We start from the raw sequence: 16,348 nt of genomic DNA, 5'->3' as shown, positions 1-16,348 counted from the left end.
AGTGTATTCTGTTGTTTTTGGATGGAATGTCCTATAAATATCAAGTAAGTCCATCTTGTTTAATGTGTCATTTAAAGCTTTTGTTTCCTTATTTATTTTCATTTTGCTTGATCTGTCCATTGGTGAAAGTGAGGTGTTAAATTCCTGTACTATGATAGTGTTGCTGTCGATTTCCCCTTTTATGGCTGTTAGCATTTGCCTTATGTATTGAGGTGCTCCTATGTGGGGTGCATAAATATTTACAATTGTTATATCTTCTTCTTGGATTGATCCCTTGATCATTATGTAGTATCCTTCTTTGTCTCTTGTAATAGTCTTTATTTAAAGTCTATTTTGTCTGATATGAGAATTGCTACTCCAGCTTTCTTTTGATTTCCATTTGCATGGAATATCTTTTTCCATCCCCTCACTTTCAGTCTGTATGTGTCCCTAGGTCTGAAGTGGGTCTCTTGTAGACAGCATATATACGGGTCTTGTTTTTGTATCCACTCAGCCAGTCTTTGTCTTTTGGCTGGAGCATTTAATCCTTTATATTTAAGGTAATTATCTATATGTATGTTCCTATTACCATTTCCTTAATTGTTTTGGGTTTGTTTTTGTAGGTCTTTTCTTTCTATTGTGTTTCCTGCTTAGAGAAGTTCCTTTAACATTTGTTGTAAAGCTGCTTTGGTGGTGCTGAATTCTCTTAGCTTTTGCTTGTCTGTAAAGGTTTTAATTTCTCCGTCGAATCTGAATGAGGTCCTTGCTGGGTAGAGTAATCTTGGTTGTAAGTTTTTCCCTTTCATCACTTTAAATATGTCCTGCCACTCCTTTCTGGCTTGCAGAGTTTCTGCTGAAAGATCAGCTGTTAACCTTATGGAGATTCTCTTGTATGTTATTTGTTGCTTTTCCCTTGCTGCCTTTAGTATTTTTTCTTTGTATTTAATTTTTGATAGTTTGATTAATATGTGTCTTGGCATGTTTCTCATTGGAATTATCCTGTATGGGACGCTCTGTGCTTCCTGGACTTGATTGACTATTTCCTTTCCCATATTAGGGAAGTTTTCAACTATAATATCTTCAAATATTTTCTCAGTCCCTTTCTTTTTCTTTCCTTCTTCTGGGACCCTTATAATTAGAATGTTGTTGCATTTAATGTTGTCCCAGAGGTCTCTGAGACTGTCCTCAATTCTTTTCATTCTTTTTTCTTTATTCTGCTCTACAGTAGTTATTTCCACTATTTTATCTTCCAGGTCTCTTATCTGTTCTTCTGCCTCAGTTATTCTGCTATTGATTCCTTCTAGAGAATTTTTAATTTCATTTATTGTGTTGTTCATGATTGTTTGTTTGCTCTTTAGTTCTTCTAGGTCCTTGTTAAACGTTTCTTGTATTTTCTCCATCTCCATTCTATTTCCAAGATTTTGGATCATCTTTACTATCATTACTCTGAATTCTTTTTCAGGTAGATCGCCTATTTCCTTTTCATTTGTTTGGTCTGGTGGGTTTTTACCTTGCTCCTTCATCAGGTGCGTATTTCTCTGTCTTCTCATTTTGTTTAACTTACTGTGTTTGGGGTCTCCTTTTCTCAGGCTGCAGGTTCATAGTTCCCATTATTTTTGGTGTCTTCCCCCAGTGGGTAAGGTTTTTTCAGTGGCCTGTGTAGGTTTTCTGGTGGAGGGCACTGGTGCCTGTGTTCTGGTGGATGAGGCTGGATCTTGTCTTTCTGGTGGGCAGCACTGTGTCTGGTGGTGTGTTTTGGGGTGTCTGTGAACTTAGTATGATTTTAGGCAGCCTCTCTGGTAATGGGTGGGTTTGTGTTCCTGTCTTGCTAGTTGTTTGGCATGGGGTGTCCAGCACTGGAACTTGCTGGTCAGTGAGTGGAGCTGGGTCTTAGCATTGGGACAGAGCTATCTGGGAGAGCTCTCGCCGACTGATATTACGTGGGGCTGGGAGGTCTCTGGTGGTCCATTGTCCAGAACTTGGCTCTCCCACCTCAGAGGCTAAGGCCTGACACCCGGCCGGATCACCAAGACCCTGTCAGCCACATGACAGCAATCAGCTCCACAGACCGCGGGGGCCTTCAGGGACACCCAGGTGCTGGGGGGGACCCTCCCCCCACAGCAGCCTCCTTGGCAGGGCCTGTGTCAGACCACAAGGACAGAACCTGGGGAGTGGAAGATTCTCCCCGTATTCACTGTATTGAAGGGAGGACCCAATTTTGAGAGTGGGGTTGCATCTGGGTCAGGAATAAACACCTGTGCTCTTTGTGGGACCCTACTTCTTTTTAAAAACTCTAATCTTGGAGGTTTTGTTTTTAATAGTTTTTGAGGAATTGTTGTAAGCCAGGACTTTTATGAATGATTTCATTATGAATATTTTCCATTATTTAAATCCAAGGCTCAAAAAGCTTATAAAAATATTTCCTCTATTCCACAGTTCCTCATTGATATGTAATAGATAGTGGAGAAACAGAAATATTCTTTGTAGCAGATTTAAATTTAATGTTAAAGAGTATCATAATGTCAATGATAAAGGTATTGGCATTTAGCAAGTGATTTAATTTTTTTTTCCTCAAAAATAAGGATTATATGTGTTTATACAACATAAGGAATCATTAGGCTATTGATATTGATCTTAAAAGACATGGGGTGTGGCTGAAAATTTAGAAGCATAGCTAAAAGTTTTTGTCATAAAAAGTCTCTGCTATGTACTCATAAAAACTTCCCTCTCATTCCTGACAACAGCCTCTGTTTCCAAAGAGATTTTAACTGTTGGAAAATAGGCTTTTTTTACTTTGCAGTTATCCTGAAAAGTCAGGTCCAAAGTTCTGTTCCATACATTGCTTCACCTCTAATAGTTTCTCTTAAAGCTGCTTTATTTGACAACTTATGGAATTTTTCCGCCATGTCAAAACATTAGAAATAAACATAATAAACCATATCCATTGATTCGTTCATTCATCCAAAAAATATTAATTCCACACCAGCCAAATGACACTAGAGATGCTGTGCAGGGCCCAGGGAATGCCTAGTTCCATCTAGCCAAGCACAGATACCCACAGAGCTTGCAATGTAGTTTATAACTTTTCTGTCACCCATTCTACATGTTTGCATCCCCAGATTTCAGGATAGTGCTTGGCACATAGTATGCATCCAATACTCACCTATTAAAGTTGAATCATGCTGACTGTTCTCTGATACCCAGCTTCACCAAAATAACAAAATGCTGAAGTTAAAAAGGACTTCACTGTTCATTTACCTAGATGCCCTAATTCTATAGACGAGAAAGCTATCTATGGAATGAATAACACAGAGAAATGTGTTATATCCAAGGTCACGCAGATTTAGAGCAGAGTTGGGACAGATATATTTATTCTTTGTCCACTGCCTATTACCTTAGCTTCCTTTAAATATGGTCTGCTTTCTAAACTAAAGATTAAGTGCAGCATAAAATTAGTAATGATATATATTTACAACTCAGAGTACCTTATGTATTCTATTTACTAAAAAGCTGATGTAATCTAATGCTAGGCTTTCATATCATAAGATTTCATTTGATGCATATAACAGGTATAATATAAGCAGAACCTCAGTTATAATTCTGTAGGTGTCAACTCACATCTGTCACCATGTCTCAGCAAAATGACTGTCACTGGGTATTGATACAAAAATGAGTTTCACAATGAATCTCTTTATCAGCAGTAGGATAAATGACTCCCTCTTATGCCTGCTTTGAGACTGTAGCCTGGGGATATATACACATCTTGGATCAAAATGAAGCATTTAGGGAAAAGAGGAGTGTTATTTTCTTGAGGCAAGAGCAGAACACTCATGTTCTGAGTGAAATATATTAGAATTAAAGAGAGTGAAAAATAATAATAGCTGTGTTCTTAGAAGTTTACTATTATGGCTACATAACTGTTTTGTCTTGTTTTGGTTTTGGTTGTTTTTTGGTTTTAAGTGAACTTGTCTATCTTGTATAGCATTTCCCTGTCCCTGTGGGTTAAGGTGGTGTGTTTTTCAGTGAAGATTCCCTGTGACATTTCTGTGTCAGAATCTGACCCTGGGCATAGTTTGTTCTCACATAGCAAAAGCCATCCGTGGGCTATTTCTGAGTACAAATGGCTGTAGAAAGCTCTTTTCAATCTGTATGACAATGAAAAATAGAGTACACGGGATTTTCACAATGATATTAATAAAAATAAAATTTATTAAGGATTTACCGTTCCAAATTTTATGTTAAAAACTTAATGTCAATTTGTATATTTAATCCTCATAACTCTGTAAGATAGGTTATATTATCATCTGCATTGCATGTGCAAGGAAACTTATATTTAAAAAAATTAGAACTAAAATACCTTATTCACTTGGACGGCCAGCAATTTGAAATAATAACTAACCTTTGTTGTATGAACTGTTTTACACATTCAACCAAAATGACTCTATGGATTAGGCTCTATTATTATCTCGATCATGTTAAATTGAGAAATAATGCAACTTGCCTAAAATCTAACTGCTAGTAAGTAGGGAAGCTGGAGTGTTGAGATTTTGACCCATGCCATCTACTGTTTCATATTATTTCACTTGACATAATGCAGATATTGGCTAAATATGGTATCATTCCAAACACTGTGTGAAGTGCTACATAAATTACCTACAATATAGTAAATAAAATATAAATAGATATAATGTATCACTGAAGCTTTATCATAAAGTATGTCTAGTTTTTAAATTTAAAAGCTGGATTATAGACATAAAAAGAAGTTAGTTGTAATCGTTACTCAAATTCTAAGTTAATTTTTTTCAATCACTGGTGGAGATTAGTATATACTTTTATAAGATTATTTACAATCATTTCATTATCATGTTAGAGTATAAAATATATGATTTGACAATTTTAAACTTGACTTAGATTTGCTTTCAAATAAATTTTGAAATTTTTAATAAATAGTCATTTGATACAAATATTCCATAAATGATACATGACTTAGTAGTAATCTCTATGTTTACATAACAGACATTTCTAGATCTTGACAGTCATTTATTCTTGGAAATCAGATATTCTGGGTTAAAACTAACAGGAAGCCCATTTCCCTTTATTTCAAGTGGGAAAAAATATAATACATTTAAACATCAACTCAAGCCTCCAGTCAACATCCTAAACGGTAGCTAAAACACAAGAAACCAGTGCTTATATATAAGTAGCAAACTGTTATATGAAGGTACAAAGGTCTTAAAATATTGCTTTCTGATCACCAATTAATCGTTTGTTAATTTTTTTCTTACTTCTTTTGCTTCCTTCTTACAATTTCTCATGAAACACTAGGCTAAACAGGGTTATATAAGAAAGGCCCTGCAGAAATACACTCAAGATGCGCACATGATGCCTGAGAGTTGTTTTCACTGAGTATGAAACTATGATGCCTCAGACTCTCTAATATTCAGGAGATGCATACTCTTTTTAGACACTCAGTGACCTTTTAAAATGTCTAGATATAATTGTGTCTTTTGACCAACAGTGTTTGGAATTTAACTTGAGGTTTTACAACAATAATTTTGTGATAAAATTTTGTTGAATTTGGGGAATAAAAATACAAAATGTTCTTATATAAACAATAGCTGAATAAAGTTTTGTTAAGATGTAGGAATGTTCTGGAAGACTGGGTATTAAATACTAAAAGGCCTTCTACTAAGAAGATGTTTACTTGGAAGAAGTTCTCCAGAGCATGCCTGTATTTCATTTTGAAAATTAGTTGGCAGATATTAACATATGTTTTTGCAGAGTATTTGTATTTCTATCTATCTAGCTTTTTGGCAGTAAAATAGAACCAGAGAATGTGGCAGTCATACATTTGCTGTGGTGTTCTCTTAGCTTTTTTCCCTATAGAGAAATGTTTTCTCTGTGCACACTACATCCTGGAATTCCTTTGAGAGTTTTTCAGTTACTCCACCACAGTTTTGAGTAAAACTCTCTTTGCCCTTGTGTGAGTTCAGATGTGGAAAATAATCTGAATGGGCAGTGTTTATTTCTGAGCATAAAAATAAGAATGCCACATTTCCTCATGCTTAATGAGGTCACAGTTTCCACATTTTGAGGATTATGGATATTTAGAATTGAGGAATGATGTGTGGTAAAATGTGGAATAAACTAGATTTTCAAGGTGATTTCACATTTGTTTGTATAATCTTTGCCTTGTGCAGTCTTACAGCAAGGGACTCATATATCCTTGAACATCAGCAAAGAAACAAGCCTCATAGTAAAAGTAATATAATAATTATAATTGACCTTGCTTTCAAGGAGTCCAAGAAATATTATTGTACCATAGGTGGAAAATATTATCATCACGTGTATGCAAATTTTACTTTACTTACAGGTTTGTCTGATCCTCAAATTGAAGCAAATTAACAATGAGCATGCGCTTAATGATAGCATGAATAGACGTGTGTCCATTTTCCGCTTTCTACTATGGAGCCTACTATGGATCATGGGATCTTGATTGTCATCCCATGACTGGCAATGGGATTGATTGCTTTAGAGCTAGTGTTTCTTCTCAATCATTTCTAGCTCTAAGTCTGCACATTGAGAAAGTTCTGATTCCTTTTTCTTAATCTCAAAAGATGGTATTAGTGAGCAATGATCACTGTGAAATGGGATTGAAACAGGATACTGACTTGTTATTTATATATTTCTTTATATACTTTGGGCTCACTAAGTATAATTATATAGATAACCAGTTATTAAATTTAAATTTAGAAATGCTTCTGGGCATTTTCTTGTCATTTCTAGAAATATTTTTCTGAATATTTTCAAGCCGTTGCTCTTATAATTATTAGAAAATAATCTGCTTTTATCCTAATTACAAGTTATACTTTAAATCTCAGGTTTACAACTTTTGTGGAATAAAGCAGGCTATTATCAATAGCTCTGTTCATAACTCATTGTTTGCTAAGGCTAAAGATAATAGCCTCAAAAGCTGTGACCACTAAATTCAAACATAAGGAACATACATTCCTTATTGTATGTAAGAAATGTATGTAAGAAACATACATTCCTTATTACTGAATGAACTGTGCTCCTTAAAGAAATTACCAGAGTAGATGATTGGGGATTTAAGGTTTTAAAAATAACACGAGGAAACAAAGAGTAATAGGTTATGTTAATGAAGTCTTTTTGATGACCACGTATTATTCCAATTTCATAAAAGCCAAATTCTTAGGCACCTAGCATTGAGTTAGTTCATCATTTTGGTAGCATTAAGTAGTAAGAGTTCTAAAATATGATATTAAGTCGCAAAGTTGGGTTGAGAAGGAAATGAGTTAGAATTACTGTTAGGTTCCTGGGAATTTTATATAACATGATGATTATCTTATGAACGTAGCACCCCACAGTGAAAAGTAGTGAGCATAGGTCACACAGGTGAGTGTGATCTCTGAGGTATATCACATGAGGGAAAACAAGTTTGAGAACCACTTGTGTAGCAGAGAGATCCCTTCTCTAAAGGGTCTTTTTTTTAAATCCACCCTTCCATCATAAATATTTATTACAGAGTAGCAGTACAGCAAAAGTTAACACAACATTGTAAATAAACTATACTTCAATAAAAAATAAATTTTATGCCGTATTACAGGTGAAGTTCATATTATAGTTCTAATTCTGCATTAAGCTAACTATGAGATCCTTAATGCCTCATAACCTCTCTGATCCTTTTTCCACATCTGTGTAATAAGAGAGTGCACTCAGGTGATCAAGATTCTCTGGTTAGAAGGACCTTCACTTTCTACATGGCCCAAACCCACTGCTTCAGCAATTTGAAAGCCTCCTTTATTTTCCTGTTCTTGCTATTATATATCATTTGTTGCCCTGAAAAAAAAACTGGGTTGACAGTTTTCACTGAAAAATTAACTCTTGCACTTTACCGCCCAATAGCATTTCTCATCTTAGTAAATGTGTGTTCTGTGAGCTTAAAAGAAAGTCATCCTTGGACACACAGGCAGCAAGGTTGGAGAGGCAGGAGAAGTTCCCATATAACACATTCCCATGTTGATGCTAATAAATGAGCAGGATATATTAAAAGTGATAAACAACCAGAAGAGTAGGCACTGGCCAATCAGGATGGAAACCTAACCAATTCAAGCACTCATAGGCCAGTGTGCTGTTTGGGTGCCTAATGACCAAGGACCGGCCCTAATTTTAAAAAATCTAATATTAATGTTTTAAAAAATGCAAAGGATATGGATGATTATCTTTACAGTGTAGCTTTTATATACTGCTAAACATTTATATATTGTTTGTTCTCAGTTTGTATTAGGCAGAAACTCTGTGGCAATCAAGTTATCTGCAGGTATAGCCTTTATTGTTTCACACAGCAATTTTTTGGTTGTGAGCATGGCTTCACCCATGGGTGCCTTCGTCTGGGGCAAGGTGCTAAACAGAAAACTAAACAGAAAGACTGCCCTGAACTTCGCAAACATCATCAATGGCAATTTGATGAGTTTTTGAAATAGAACATACTACATGATGGATTGTAGGTTCCCAGAATATTCATTTTATAAATAGGATGGCAGCCTACGTTAGAGAAATGACTAAAACTTTTAAGGACTTTGAGCTTCACTGTTAGTAAGTTAATAACTATTTGAAACATTTAAATAATATAGGATAGCTACTGTTCTTAGGCTCCAGAGAAAATGGGCACTAATATATTTTACTATAAAGTGCTATGTTTTTAAATTTTATTTGATTATTTTTCACTTTTTGTTTTAAGATTTATGCCCTTTATAATGGTATCCATCAGATACGTAGCCTTATTTTATGTTGTATAAAAATCAATACACAATTTAGAAAGTGTCTTTTAATTTATTCATCAAGCTCTCAAGCATAATGAAAGCATATTACCACACATTGAGGGGAAGGGAAAAAGGATTTTTCCCTCTGCATTGATTCATATTTTCTCATTTCATAATGATATTCAGCCTCTTAAGAAACAAATTCAGATGTGGGGATATAAAGTTCATCACAGTAGCCAAGGCATAAGAGAAAAATCCTAATGAAGCTTGAATCAGAAGGTGTTTGAGGGTGAATGCTTAAAATGATTTAAAGTTTTCAAATATAAACTTCAATTGATGCTGCAATTTTCAAACATGCTAGGTTTTACAGACTTTTCACAACTTGAGCAGTTTGAGCAAATGACCAATTCAGAGACTTAAAGTATTGAATTCCTATTATGAGCAATGAAGCCAAACCGTGTGCAGAGCAGGTCTCTGTACTTTTCGGGGGTTATTTACTGAGTCATCTAGACCACTAGTTTTCAAAAGCCAGCCCTCAAGCTGGAGGCATAAGAATCATTTGGGTTACTTATCAAAGATGTGGATTCCTGAACCCTACTCAAAATTGACTGGCTCAAAATCATCCAGGGTAGATTCTAGATATTAAAATTTTTAAGAAGCTTTCCAGGTAATGCCCTTCTAGATGCCTTGCAGCATGATTTTCACAAAGTCTCTCATTATGTAATTCAGCCTTGTTTGGATATTTGATAAGTGAAAAAGGGAAAGGCAGAGAGTGACAAAATTGCTTTCTCTTAATGGATACACAATGCATAGACATAATGCACAAAGCTTCCTGCCAAATGCACTTCCCTCAGAGCTCTGCACCATTTGTTCCTGTGCCATTACTCTTTCTACCAATCATTTGTTACCTTTTGGTGAACTCATTCTGTGATTTGAGGGGACACAGATGCCCCAAACTTGTGTGAATAACAGCTTTAGAAGTTTTTAGCTGTTTTTCTATTTGTTGGAGCAGCAGAATTTCTCAGACCCCTTGACTACTCTTTGCTTGACAAAATGACACAATAAAGAAGATTGATATCAATGTCTTTTAGATAATTGTGCAGGGAGAAGCTTCAGGAGCTATACATTAGCTCAACTATACTTGTCAACAGTTGAGTTAAGTGATCCACAAGAAGTCATTTAAAGCAAATGACACTAAAATTTACTTTAACACCAATGTTGATAAAAGCATTAAGTACTAGCTTAGGTTAGCACCGTGAATAGACTAAATCTTACCTGGTATATGACTGTTAATCAACAGCAAGGAAATTTGGGAAAGAGCTAAAGAGTAAAAGATTCAATTTATTTTGACTCTAATATACGCATACCCAGAGTCAGAGAATAGAATAATTTGTTATAAAAGAAAAACACAGTCAAAAGCCTTCAATCCTGCTCTACTGAACTCCTCACAAACTACAAATCCATTTGCTTCTGGAGATCCCATCTAAAGTATTTGTCATTTTCTTTCTTGTATGCCTTAGGTTTGCAAGCTAATACCTTACATGAGGAATAGGTGGAATTAAAGCAAGCTATTACACTCTTGACTGTTGCTTTACTTTTTATCATCCTGGAATATAATTAGTTAGGAAAAAAGCAAAATGGTTTCACTCTCAAATTAATTTTTTTTGTCTCTTAAGTCTGTGGAATAGAATTAGACTTCAAACTTACTTATATTTTTAGGGCTACAACTGTAAATTGTACATATCTGAAAATGTACATATCACCAAGAGTACAGTGAGAAAGTTCAAAGAGATGATTTGATTATTACCTTTCCCCCTGAGTGGATTACTTGTATTGACATAACATATAAAATGTTACTCTTTTAAAGTGCAAGCATCAGTTTGACTACTGTCAGGAAACATAGGCTGGAAAATACAATGAAATAATTACCTTTCAAGAATTTATATACCATAATAATGTTATTTGAGCAATCCAACATATATTTTTAGATCTCTTATGGTTCAGGCTCTCTGTTAATTCCTAGGATTATAAAATACTAATAAGAGTGACTATAGCTTTAAAAGACCTTATGCTATAATACCACTTTATCTTTTGCATTCATTGTTTACAGGTTCCCAAAGACTGCATGGTCAGGCTTGCCCTTAATATTTGAAGAGTAGGAGTAGGGCAAATATAAATAAAATAAAATATTTAAAATTATGTCATGTTTAAAAAGTGTTTGGACATATTTACTTCTTTCCTCTTATCTTAAAAAAAATCTTTATAATAACCTACAATTTAAGTGTGAATTTAGACTTCTCTGACTTTATGGAGTTTTGTGTTAAGAAATATGGCCTAGAGAGAGCTGGCCCTTGGGTTCTGGGGCATACTCACCAACTTCCCATCTCTGAATTCAATCTCTACTATAAGAGTGGATACCCAAGACCTTATGTCCAACTGAATAACAGCTGCCCCTCAGCTACTCTAGGTCCTACAACTTCAGACATTGACAAAAGAGCTACCCATGAGCCTTGGGAAATAGTGTGTGTGTGTGTGTGTGTGTGTGTGTGTGTGTGTGTGTGTGTGTCTGTGTGTGATGTTAAATTAACATAAAAAAGATAAAGAAGAACAGAAACCAAGTTCTTAATTTTGGTTTACTATCCAATAAGAAAGTTGAGGTAATAAAGAATGTCACTACAAAATGAGTGATTAAATATAAGGTGCCTGTGACAGAAAATCAAAAAGCATGATATAATTGATTTATTTAAAACTATTTAGAGGAAATTCCCGAGACGGTGGAGTAGAAAGACCCGGAGCTCACCTCCTCTCACGGGCACACCAAAATTACAACTATTTACAGAACAGCTATCAGTGAAATAGACAGGAGCCTACCAGAAAAGATCTTCTACAACTAACGGTATAAAGAAGGAACCACTACGAGATGGGTAGGAGGGGAAGAGTAGCAGTATAGTCAAGACCCATACCCTCAAGTGGGTGATTCACAAATGGGGGAATAATTATAATTGCAGAGATTCTCCCCAAGGAGCAAGGGGTCTGGATCCCATATCAAGGTCTCCAACCCGGGCATCCTGCACCGGGAAGACAAGCCTCCAGAATGTTTGGCTTTGAGGGCCAGTGGGTATTACTTTGGGGAGACCCAGAAGGCTGTGGGAAATGCACTCTTCGAGGATGCACAAAAAATTTCACACGCTTCAGGATCCAGGGCAGAAGCAGTAATTTGCAAGGAGCCTGGGTGAGACATACCTGCTGATCTTGGAATCTCCCAGAGAGGCAGAAGGCAACTAGAGCAACTAGAGCTCACCCAGGGGATATAGACAGTGGCAGCAGCCATTTTGGGGAGCTCACTCTACCACCTGGACACTGGTGCTGACAAGTGCCATTTTTGAATCTTCCATCTAGCTTATGAGCCTCAGGACCCAACCCCACCCCTGCTTACCAGCCTGTAGGCAAAAGTACCAGGACACCTCAAACTAAGGAGGTGAAACTGAGGAGAAACACAGCCTCACTCACGAACAGACAGGCTGCCTTATGACTCCCTGAACCCACAGCCACCTCTGGACACAGCCCTGCCCCCCAGAGGGCCTAAGATCCGTCCCATACACTGGGCACAGGCACTAGGCTCAGGACTCCCAGAGTCCTGCAGCCTGAGACCCTGGGCCCAATTCCACCCACCAGTGGGCAGGCACCAGCCCCAGAATCACCTGGGCCCAGGATCTGCCCACCAACAAGCCTGATCTAGCCTTGAGATCAGCTTCTCCACCAGAAGGCAGACACCACCCCCAGGACAACTACATCCCTGAAGTCTGCTGTGGCAGGACCCAGTCCACCCACCAGTAAGCCAGCACCAGCGCTGGGACCAGCTGGGTCTTAGCCCCTTCCACCAGCAGGCCAACAAACTTTGGGACACCCTGAACCCCACAGCCAGCTGTGTCAGGAATAGGCTCCACCCACCAGTGGTCTGACAGCAGTTCTAGGACCTCTGGGCCCTGTAGCCAGACCCCAAAATCTGGCTTTGCCCACCAGTGAGCTAGCACTAGCCCTAGGACCTGGCTTTACCCACCATGAAGCTGCAGGATACAAAATTCATATACAGAAATCTGTTGTATTTCTATACACTAACAATGAACTAGCAGAAAGAGAAATTAAGGAAACCCATCTGCAACTGCATCAAAAAGAATAAAATACCTAGGAATAAACCTTTCTAAGAAGGTAAAAGACCTGTACTCTGAAAACTATAAGACACTGATGAAAGAAATTGAAGACCGCACAAACAGATAGAAAGATATGTTTTCTGTGCTTGCGGATTAGAAGAATTAATATTTTTAAAATTATCATAGTATCCAAGGCAATCTACAGAATCAGTGAGATCCCTATCAAAATACCAACGGCATTTTTCACAGAACTAGAACAAATAATTTTAAAATTTGTATGGAAACACAAAAGACCCGGAATAGCCAAAGCAATTTTGAGAAAGAAGAATAGAGCTGGAGATACTGTGTTCCCTGACTTCAGAGTATACTACAAAGCTACAGTATTCAAACCAGTATGGTACCAGCTCAAAACCACACATAGATCCATGGAACAGAATGGGGAGCCTAGAAATAAACCCATGCACTTATGGTCAATTAATCTATGATGAAGGAGGCAAGAATATAAAATGGAGAAAAAATAGTGTCTTTAATAAGTGGTTCTGGGAAAACTGGACAGCTACATGTGAAATAATGAAACTAGAACATTTTTTAACACCACATACAAAAATAAACTCAAAATGGATGAAATAAATAAATGTAAGATTGTATACCATAAAACTCCTAGAAGAAAACAGAATGTTCTTTTACATAAATTATAAAAATACATTTTTTTTGGATCTCTCTCCTAAGGCAAAAGAAGTAGAAGCAAAAATACACAAGTGAGACCTAATTAAACTTAAAAGCTTTGGCACAGCAAAGGAAATCTTTGACAAAATGAAAAGACAACCTACTGAATGGGAGAAAATATTTGCAAATGATGTGACTGATAAGGGTTTAATATCCAAAATATATAAACAGCTCATACAATTCAATATAAAAAAAAACCTGATTAAAAACTGGGCAGAAGACCTGAGAATACATTTTTCCTAAGAAGATATACAGACGGTCAACAGGCACATGAAAAGATTCTCAACATTGCTAATCATTAGAAAAATGCAAATCAAAATTACAATGAGATATCACTTCACACCTGTCAGAACTGCTATCATCAAAAAGATCACAAATAACAAATATTGGTGAGGATGTGAAGAAAAGGGAAACCTTGTACACTGTTGGTGGGAATGTAAATTGGTACAGCCACTGTGGAAAACATTATGGAGGTTCCTCAAAAAACTAAAAATAGAGCTACCAATTATCCAGCAATTCCACTCCTGGGTGTATATCTGAGGAAAAAGAAAACATTAATTCGAAAAAATACATGAACTGCAATGTTCATAGCAGCATTATTTACAATAGCCAAGATATGGAAGCAACATGGGTGTTCATCAATAGATTAATGGGTAAAGAAGATGTGGTGTATATATATATATATATATATATATATATATATATATATATATTACATTTTGTATATATATATATATATATATATACAAAATGTAATATTACTCAGCCATAAAAAAAGAATGTAATGCTGCCATTTGCAACTATGTGGATAGACCTGGAGGGTATTATACTTAGTGAAATAAGTCAGACAGAGAAAGACAAATACTGTATGATATCACTTATATGTGGAACCTAAAAAATAAACCAAATGAATGAATATAACAAAACAGAAACAGGCTCTCAGACATAGAAAATGAACTAGTGATTACCAGTGGGAAGTGGGAAGGAGGGGAGGACATGATAAGGGTAGGGGATTAAGAGATAAATCTACTATGTATAAAATAAGCTACAAGGATATATTGTACAGCATAGGGAATATAGCCAATATTTTATAATAACTACAAATGGAGTATAATCTATACAAACTTTGAATCACTATGTTTACACCTGAAAATAATATGATTGTAAATCAACTATACTTCAATAAAATAATAATCTAAAAAACTATTTAAATTCATTTAAATACATAAGGAAAAGCATAAAAGGAAGCTATCAAAATATTTTGGGAGACTCGGGTTGAGATTTTTAGTTGATTTTTCTTAACTTCCTTCCATATACAAATATATTTTTGATTTTTTAATGTAATGGGCATAAGTAATATGTTTGCATTGTTGGAAAACAGTATATTCTTTAGACTATATGTGGGTCCTATGCTTACTAATGCTAGACTTAGGTCTATTATTAAACCTCTCTTAGCCTTTCTTATCTCTTGTGTAACATGGATGTACTATTTCTATCTTTCTCACAGAATTGTTGTGTAAGTTACCTAAGCAAGCACATATCAGAGAATCTGGCATATGATAACCAACAATTAAAAGTGTGCTGTTATCATCATCAATATCATTGTCATCATCATCATCATCATCATCACATCAATTAAATGATGATAATTTTAATTCTACCTCTTATGTCAATATATCTTAGAAATATTAGTGATTGCAGACCAGCCAGTTTTCCTGTTTGAATCTATTTTCCTGAAGTTAAGCCTGAACTGGCAACCTGCTGAGCAGAGCCATAGTTTTGCCATGAACTTGCTTTGTGATCTTGGCCATGACGTCCCCTCTCTAGGCTTCCATTTCCACATAGATAAAATGCAAGAATTTGAATATTAATCCCAGGCCTTTATCAATTACGATGCCAATTTAAGTTGTTCTATATATGTTCTAAATGTGACATCTATAGCCACACCCTGACCAACACATCCAGGTCAGTATCATTCCTTCCCTGAAGTCTTACAGAAGCTTCCTGCCTCATGTCCCTGCTTCCCTCTTGGTCTCTTATTAATCCACAATCTATACAGCAGCCCAACTGGTAATTTGAAAATGGGAATCTTAATGTGTTATTCTACTGCTTACACCCACCCATGCAGTTGTAATAAAATTTAAATGTCTTATCACTTCCTACATGTTCTGACAAACCTAACCTCTAAATTTCACTACCATCTTGTCCAGAATCACTGTCCCATTGTTATCCATGGTCCAACTACATGGATGTTCTCCCCCTTACCCAAATAGTCCAGGTTATTTTCCAGCTTAAGATCTTTGAATAAGCAAATTCTTTTAACAAAAATGCGCTTCTACTGATTCATGTTTCATGGTTCTTTTTCACTCATCCAGGTCTCATCTTAAATGCTATCTCCTTAAAGGGGCATCTCCAACTACTTTATCTAAAGAACTGCCCTCTGCTGTTGCTGGCTGCACAGTTTGAATTTTAGTCCCCTAATAGGTAGAGTAAAACTAATTTTAAAACTTTGAAAAAAAAAACTTTAACCAATTTTAGATATTTTATTGGTTTGTTTGTTGATTTTAATTTCTCTGAACCCAGAATTTTAGTATCAAGAGAGGAGGGATCATTTTAGTCCAGATATCTTTTCTGTTCCCAGTATCTAGAATGGTGACTGGTGATAGAAGATGTTGAGTAAATACTTGCTGATTATGTGACTGCAAATAA

The sequence above is a fragment of the Balaenoptera borealis genome (genome assembly GCF_965194805.1).
Source record: "Balaenoptera borealis genome assembly, chromosome: 4".
Lineage (NCBI taxonomy): Eukaryota > Metazoa > Chordata > Mammalia > Artiodactyla > Balaenopteridae > Balaenoptera > Balaenoptera borealis.
The sequence above is the reverse complement of the archived record's forward strand: the minus strand, read 5'-3'. Positions refer to the sequence as shown.